The sequence below is a fragment of the Schistocerca cancellata genome, chromosome 3, assembly GCF_023864275.1.
Source record: "Schistocerca cancellata isolate TAMUIC-IGC-003103 chromosome 3, iqSchCanc2.1, whole genome shotgun sequence".
Lineage (NCBI taxonomy): Eukaryota > Metazoa > Arthropoda > Insecta > Orthoptera > Acrididae > Schistocerca > Schistocerca cancellata.
The window spans coordinates 631,229,867-631,236,218 of record NC_064628.1 but is presented as its reverse complement, the minus strand read 5'-3'; the positions used below and the strand labels follow the sequence as shown (position 1 = coordinate 631,236,218).

The 6,352-nt window shown below is 34.3% G+C and overlaps 1 protein-coding gene across 3 annotated transcripts in view; it reads left to right on the top strand.

Moving 5' to 3' along the window:
* The first annotated feature begins 2,846 nt into the window (after positions 1-2,846).
* Positions 2,847-6,352, top strand: part of LOC126175559 (vesicle-associated membrane protein 7) — a 48,215-nt gene continuing 44,709 nt past the window's right edge. The window contains exon 1 of one of the 3 annotated variants that reach the window (XM_049922411.1): positions 2,847-2,996. The gene's annotated coding sequence lies outside the window, so the exon portion shown is untranslated. The other 2 variants (XM_049922409.1, XM_049922410.1) reach the window with 2 other exon arrangements.

Genomic DNA, 6,352 nt, shown 5'->3' with positions numbered 1-6,352 from the left:
ATACAGTAATAAACAGAAACAAAAAAGTTTCATCTAATACTTCCTAGTAAGAGATTAATTATTTTTATGTGTACATTGAAAATAGTAAATTACACTATTCATGTCATATTCATTTCACATCATATCATTGACACAGCCTTAAGAAGGATTTCACATGGTAGCAACACTGATAGTTATGAACAACCAACTTCCATAGCAATCTGGAGCATCAGCCAGTCAGTATACCCGTGACACATGGCGAGATATAACCTGAGTTATGAGATAGGTGTAGGCTTACCGACATTCTGAAAATTCATGTTTTCGCTATCACTATAAAAAAATTCACTTATAACATCTTAAGCTTATTTTAAAACTGCACAGCTATGTTATCCTATTAATTCTTAAGGCAAGAGCGCTAAAAGAATTTGTGTAAGGTATATGGCACTCCTGTTAGTACTTGGCTTCCTTATGTACTTCTCTGTGAAAGTCATTTCTGTGTCTTGTTGGATAGTCATGGAGCTCATTGTTTAAAGCAGAAACTTGGTGGGGGGGAGGGGGGGGTTGATTTCAAATTCCAGATAGTTTCATAGATACACATAATGGAAGAGTCATGATTTTAAATTCCTTGAAAATTTACCTACAAGGATTCCTAGATGCAGCCCTCTTTTTTTTATTCTTATTGCTTGTTTCTGAATAGTAAATGAGCTTTCCACCAGACTCGAATTACCTCAAAATAAGACATCATATTGCAATAGACTATACATAAATGCCTAATAGATACACATTACTGTTTGTTCACTGCAACAATTTTTAAGAATTCAAAATACATAGCAGAATTTATTTAACTTTTTATTGAACACTTCTATATGTTTACCCCACTTTACACACTTATCTAATCAAATTCATAAAAGTTTCATATTTGGAGTTTGTAGTATCTTCTATTTAGGTAACTTCATAATTACATTATGTTATGCTTTATGATATTCCAAATGTGGCTGAAATTCATCAATAATGTTTTTTTCTCATTTGCAAATGAATATTTATCCTTAAACCATTTACTTGCTTCTTCTGCTGTTATTTCTATTTTTTGTGCAAGTCAATCTAATTCTCAGCTTTAGTAAACAGACTAGTATCATTAGCAAAAAGTTCAGCATCAGCTTGTGTTAAATAGCCTGGCAAGTCATTTATGATCATCAAGCATAACAGGTGTCCCAGCATTGAACCTAAGGGTACTCCATAAATAACTTTCTTATATCCAGAAAAGTATGAGCTTCATTCGAGAACTATTTCTATTTTCTGGTATCTGTCATATAAGTATGATTTAAACCTCATGTGAACAGTACCATTGATTCAAAAGCAGCAGAGCTTTTAGAGCAATAGTTGATGTTTAAAATTCAGAATGCCTTGGATAAATCTGAAAATACTACATAATTTGATTCATTATGATCTACGAAATTTAAGGCAAGTTTTTGAAAATTACATATATGCTCCATTCGTTTTATTCTTTCTGAAGCCATTTTGTTATTGATAAATATTGCACCTTCGATCAGGAAAGCAGAGGGTCTTTCATACATTACTCTTTCTATAATTTTTGAGAAACAAGACAAGATTGATAGGGTCTGTAGTTTTTTATATAATAGTTTTATAATTGAGACCTTAAGTTCTCTATGGAGAGTACCAGTGGTGAAAGAAGCATTAATTGTATCTACAAGCAGAGTAGCAATATGTTTTCTGTGATTAATTGTTGTATCTGGAATGCCATCAGTGTAACAGGAAAATTTATTTTTTAGTTTGCTGATTGCATTGACTATCTCTTCTACTATTACAGGATACAAAAACATTGTCTTGGGCTGTGTAGAGAAGTTGTGATTAATCTTTGTATGACTTTGAGTTTTTACAAGATTTTGTATTACACCTATATAATGATAACTGGATATATTGGCAATATGTAAAGAACTGTTTATAGTTTTGTCCTCAGTTTTAATAACAATGTTGTTGTTTCTTACCTTACTTTTGCCTATGTTTGTATTGGTCACTATAAAAACTGATTTCTTTTTTTTTTGTTGGACTTGTTTCTTCTGATAAATGAATCGTTGTTTAACATTTTTGCAGCAGTAATGAGTTTCTTATACAGTTTCTTGTAAGAGTTGACATACTGTTTCAGATCTGAATTTTAGCCTTGCTAATTTACTAATTTCGTCACTCTGAGGATTTTATAGTCCTCTGTGTTATCCAGATAGTAACTCTGCTTTTTTACTTACCTTTTCTTAAGAGGGAACGCGTTTTCATAGTTAAGTTTGCAACAAGTTGAAGATGACTCGAACTCCTTATGTAGATTGTCATGTTTATCCAAATGTCAGTTTTGAGTTTTTAACAATGAATTAGAAATCCTAATGCTTACCTCATTAATACATCTCCTATAGATTTCTGTTTGAAAAATAGCCAAAATGTGCTATAGATGTTGACCAGTAGCAGTCGCGAAACCTAAAAACCATATAGTCGTTCGTCGCAAAACCAAAGCGAACTTCCCTCCTCTCTCCCCCCAGGATCAAACCTCGGCCCATGGTTACTCGGTTACTCTTTTGTGTTGCGCGTGGTACCCATATAATTTTGAAATGTTGGTCGAGTGTATGCTTCCAACTGAGCAAGTTTGACGTATTTTCTATTTGAATACGACAGTTGTATTGCTGAACGGTTTTTCCGTGGACACTGGTTCAATACTCTATTGGCACAATGTCGCGTTGAATGGTTCATGCTTTGGGTCGACAAAATATTTCCTGTATTTAGGCATAAAATAATTTCGTGGGAGTATGTACCTCATTTAATATTACGGTTAGTGTTTTAATGTGATAGAACAAAAATCTGGCACGACGCCAACAAGTTACTAGCCCAGGACACAACAACAACAAAAAAAGAAGATACACTTATTTCTCTCCAGTGCCTGAAAATACAGGACAATTCGTCATGGGTGCTGAATAAATGCTGCTGCTATCTCTGAGTCAAAGCTACTTATCAAGGTTGGTGGGTACAGGAAAACAGTGTTTGACGTTTGTGAAGTGTGTGATATATCGCAAGTGTTTGTAGCGTGTCTTAATTTGGAAAACCTGTTTTGACACTTCATCTAGCACAGCTGAGTAAGGAAATGCACTTCTAAAAAATAGCAGTTGGACATCTGTTGAAGAGATATCATTTGTGGTGTGTACAAATATTAGTACGTCTGAAATGCGCACTGACAAGCGCTATATCATTATTATTCCTGCTTTCTTGTTTATGATTACACAGTTTTAATGTTACGTTCCAGCATAAGATTGTAAGCTGTGTAAAGTCTTCATCTGACATCACGCAAAACCGGATTTTTTTATGTAATCACCCTATATAAAAAATTGACTGCGCAAAGTGTAGGGCGATGCACATTAAGCGATGTCTATATTATTTTTTTGTGTCACTTTTGACTGTGGTTATTAATTATCTGCGGAGATACCAACACACAACTGTTGATATAGTAGTTCATTACACCTCAACATCTCACGTAGACACGCATTTGAAGCGTACAGACAACACAATTAAATAGGGGTAAATTACCTAGACTATGTAGAATGCCAAAATTTTCAGGTAGAACGTGGGTGCCACGGGAAGTTGTCAAAGGCTCAGTAGTCCTCGTGCTAGCGAAGTTCAAGGTTGACAAGAACGAGATTGCAAGGCTGTCGTGTTTAGAATGTTTCCTACCAGCAGCTGCTTAGATTTATGGATGGATAATTCACTGTGATGAGTTAACCCGCGTAGTTTTACAAATATTGATTCTTCATTTTCAAGAGACCAGATTCATCAAGAGTTAGTATCAAAGGAATATTTGTTTACATTCTCGAGATGAAACATTACATAAGAACCTGTTTGCAGGCATTGGCATATCCTTGTGCGACAATTTTTAATTAACACAAAAATATAATAATTTTTATTTTTAAAGTCATACAGTGCTTAAAGTTTAATTTTTAGTCAGTAACCTTGTTTGTATTGATTGGTTTTTTTATTTATTTTTTTTTGGGGGGGGGGGGGGGGGGAGAGCATCATAGCACAAAGACAATCAGTATGCAGTTTTCAATTTTGAGTCTGTCTGATCAAAGTTATAAATGTATTAAAGATGTGTGGAATATTAAATAAGAGTTTACAAGCTAATGGTCTTACAGCAATAATTTAATCCGTCTTCTGAATGCTATGAAGTTGTTTTGATGAGAATCTTTGTCACTGGTTCAGTAAGTAACAAAATATGATTACAGTTAATGTGCAAATAGGCTACTTAGAAGCAATGACTTCTAAAATGTTAAATACATTTATTTAATAGTCATTGGATTAAATACATTTATTAATGAATTTAAAATGATACATGGGAAGAATTATTAAGATTGTGAATAATATGTATCTTAAAAGCTAATAAACATTGTACTGAGGAAGATTGTGATTGTGACAGTTATCATTATCTTACAAACTGATATCAGCATTATCAGTTCATAGAATTCTTTTATTCTATAAATTGAGTATCTGCAACCAGATATACACTCTTACTTATACATCTTTTGATGATGTGGATCAAAGTAGATTGTGGAAATTTATTAAGAATTGAGAGAGAATTCATTTTGTGCATGTTCTCAGTTTTTGTGAGTGTGTGCCTTGGATTTGTTTCCTCCAAACAAGCTGCTGGTTTTGATAAGTAATGCACAAATGGAAATGTACATTTTGCATGAAATGATGATGATTGGAATAAGGACGCTGCTTGTGCAGTAAGCTAGCTTTAATTTTCAAATGCAAGAAAGGTATAAGAGTAGAGGGTTACAAATAGAAATAGTGTACAGAAGCATTTTTCGTAATTTGTGTACACTATATGTACATAAAATTCCCACTCCATATGATCAAACCCAGACAGTGAATGAAAACTCATTCCAAATCGCAATCTCAGCCGGCAAAAGCTCCATATTCTGTTTGCTTAGAGTAGGACTCTAAATTTTGTCTCAAACTGCACACAGTTACAAACCTTATGTTAACAGTATGGGAACTGGAGTCAGGACTTGTGGCCTGCTGTATTTCACCTGGAAGAGATAAGAGAATTTTAACTGATGGCCACTACTTGCAGTTGTTAAGGGAGGCAGTCTTGCATCTTCGTTTTAGAGAGAATACACTCTGGCGTTTGGAGGCATGGAATTGCGAAGAAAACTTCATGAATTGAGAATACTGGGGTGCCTTCTTGTAGTCTTTCCTGAGTCCTGCTCTCTTCATTTTAGAATTGGAGACCTACTACCTAAGTGATTCTTGAAAGAGAATGGCACCTGCAAGGAAGTGTACTTACTGTTAAACTTTTCATCATCACAATCAACAGTTTTACATACACAGTAAGGAGCATAATCAAATAGTCCTATTTGTGCAGATTTATAATAGTCATGCTTCCTAGGAGTTGTCCATCCAATATGCTCTAAGTGATGATGATTGGAATGATGTTGTGCGGGAAGTCCGCTTTTGTTCTTAAATGTAAGAAAGGTTTATTGACGGTAAAGGATACAAGTAGAATAGCACACAGGAACAATTTTTATAAACGTAAAATTCCCCAAACCACTCATTAGGGATTTGGTCATTGTGTAATACAGATGGTTTTAATTTATATTGCAACTTTAATTTTTGTAACAAAATGTGTCATGAATGGAGACATCAGGCTATGCCATGGGTAAATCTTGTTTCCTTGATCTTTATTTTGCATTGACATTTGTTGGCTTTGTCAACTTCAAATCAAATTCAGACATTACAATCTGACCTAAATCTCGGGCCAATCTACAGATCAACCTTTCACTGCATCCAGAGTTTTTGCTTTCACATTCAGTGGCTACACAAACTTACAGCCAAACTTCGAAAATGGGCACCAAGGGTGATGACACAGCAGCCATTAACATTGTGCCACTGGTCAGAGCCAAAAGCTATTGTTAAATATTCCTCTTAACCCAATATTGCGAATTTTGCAGCCATATGACTCTCTAACATGTACATTTCTGAACAATATAAATCCTTGTTGATGATGATTAGTTTGATTTTTACCAGAAACTTTACATTTTATTGTGGCAGGCATGTAGTTAAGAAAATACAGTAGTCAGACAATTTAGTTGAATTCAGTCTTGTATATTATGTGTTAGGCCTAGTGCTTTGTTGGTAAAGACTGTTATAGACAATTCATTATTTGTTACAGCTTTCTATGCACACACTGAAATAATTGGTTTTATGGGTCATCACTTGTAACCGATATTATGTTCTAAAAACAAAGATTCTGTAACTTACCAAACGAAAGCATTGGTACGTTGATAGAGACAAAAAACACACAAACACACACACAAATTTC